The sequence below is a fragment of the Agrilus planipennis genome, unplaced genomic scaffold (genome assembly GCF_000699045.2).
Source record: "Agrilus planipennis isolate EAB-ADULT unplaced genomic scaffold, Apla_2.0 scaffold16, whole genome shotgun sequence".
NCBI classification, from domain to species: Eukaryota; Metazoa; Arthropoda; class Insecta; order Coleoptera; family Buprestidae; genus Agrilus; species Agrilus planipennis.
This window is the reverse complement of record NW_020438946.1, coordinates 1,967,668-1,969,765: the sequence shown is the minus strand read 5'-3', so window position 1 is coordinate 1,969,765 and position 2,098 is coordinate 1,967,668. Positions and strand designations below refer to the sequence as shown.

The window sequence follows — 2,098 nt, the reverse complement described above, 5'->3', positions numbered from 1 at the left end:
AGTTTATCTATGTGTATATCTTGATCCTGATTTTATGAAAAGGTTTTTGTTACAGAGAATACCGGAGGTGTCTTGAAAAAAGAAGCTATTTGGTGAAACACTGAGAAAGGTACTTTTGAGAACCGGTTTTTAATGAGTACATTCATTAGCCAAAAGAATATATTTTATAGGTGATTAAAATAAAGTTACATTTCTTTGATTAAATAACTTATAAATAAACAAATTTATTTTAATCACTCATTTCAAATAGACAACCGATGCTTATTGTTTTTGTTTGTTTATTTAATAAGACAACGTATAACTATAAAATTTTAAAGCATTGCTTGTTTATTGTCAGTGTATTATTTCAGCTGAAAATATATTTTGTGAAGCTATAAGAAATTAATTTGTTTTGTTCTTTCAATTTTAGTCACATAAATGAGAAGAGAAGACTACAGTGGTTTTGATGACACAGAAAGGCTAACTACGGTTTAGAAAGAGTAGTTGGAAGAAAGAACCCTTTGAAAGTGGTTGTAAAGGTAAGTACAATTTTAAAACTATAAATTATGATCTTTTATTTTTTGAGGCTGACGTTTAGAAACTTTCATTAAGGTAGTGTTACAACCTTATTCTTACTCATTTTCCGAAATGTTAAATTTAATTTTTCTTTAAGTAAATTTCATTCTAATAATTTGATATTGAAAAACTGCTTTTGTTCTTAAGTGAGATACTAGAGGTTCTGTGCTACTCGAGTCTCACTCAATGATTTTACTCAGAAGCACCCCTGTATTTTTAGTGATGTTGATGTCACGATGAACTTTTTCGATGGTTTTAAGTTTAATGCACATCATTCGATAACTTCGCCCAAAACTTTCACGAAAATTCATGTATTCTTATGCCACGGATAACCAACTGCCCGACACTCTGTTCTAAGAATGCCGAGACTTAATTTGATAATACCTGCCACCTACGTAAACGCTATATTTAATTCAGATATTGAAGTAGCTGTTTAGTACTTTTCAGGGTTCTATGCCTCAATCGAATCTTCAACTCATGTGTCTACCAGTTATCTTCAAAACGATTTAACGTAGAAAGTTGAAATTACCTCTCAAAACTATGAATAAAGGATGACAATTAACAATAATTTTGTAGAAGCTGAAAAAGAGCTAAGATATTTTGAGAGTTGTTTTTAAAATTGCGTATAAAAAAGTATGTTTCCCAAACCACTGAATCGAAAATTATGAAAAAGATCAGAATTAATGAAAATTTTCGTAAACTTTAACGTATCCATTAGGTTGGTACAGAACCGCCTGTATGCGAATCGAACTTCATTTAGGACGAATCTAATTCCCATTTGGTCTTAATTTTACTATATTGAATTAAACCACGAAAAAAAAACTCTTAAACATTCATTTTTATTAACCAACGTCGGTATTATTCAAGCAACAAAATTTAGAGTATAATAATTTTTAGGTACCTATTATATTGAATAAATACTTCAAAAAGTAATAAAAAACTTCATGTTAGTAATATCAATAGAAACATATAAAAGTAAAATAATTATGGCTTACAACGATTGATAGTAATTATGGGGTCAATTTAAAAACTGAAATAGATATTCACATTATAGACCATTGCTAAAGGGGTAGCAGAAATAAATACTGATAAGTTAATTAAGAGTGACTTAAAAAACAATAAATGTAACGTTTAAAATCGAAAAAATAATTCTTAAGGAAGCCCCCTCTTGCAACAGTGTGCCTTCATTGGATAAATTTAAAAATAATTTCAAAATCTCTTAGAACATAATAGAAGGTTCAAAAGTATTTTAAAATTTCCTTCATCATGAATACCGTTTAGTTTTTAAATCCTGAGATATTTGTATTTTTCTACTATTTTCATTTCAAGTACTCTATTTTTTAATCCCTTGGTTGTGGGTAATATTGTACAATCTTTTGTGATATCTCCTCAGCTAAAGCGCTGGAGCCTGCACATAACATTCTCCGTGACATACGATCAATGGGCCCTCCTGCAGGGTCCACAACAACTCCTCCAGCTTCATTAATAATCAGTTCTCCTGCTGCAATGTCCCAAATATGAATACCAAACTCAAAGTAAGCAT

The 2,098-nt window shown here is 30.0% G+C and overlaps 1 long non-coding RNA gene across 1 annotated transcript; it reads left to right on the top strand.

Annotated features, from left to right (window-relative positions):
- The first annotated feature begins 12 nt into the window (after positions 1 to 12).
- Positions 13 to 1,777, top strand: LOC112904522. Its single transcript, XR_003231153.1, has 2 exons — positions 13 to 109; positions 410 to 1,777. It is a non-coding gene; the product is annotated as an uncharacterized LOC112904522 (long non-coding RNA).
- Positions 1,778 to 2,098: the final 321 nt, after the last annotated feature.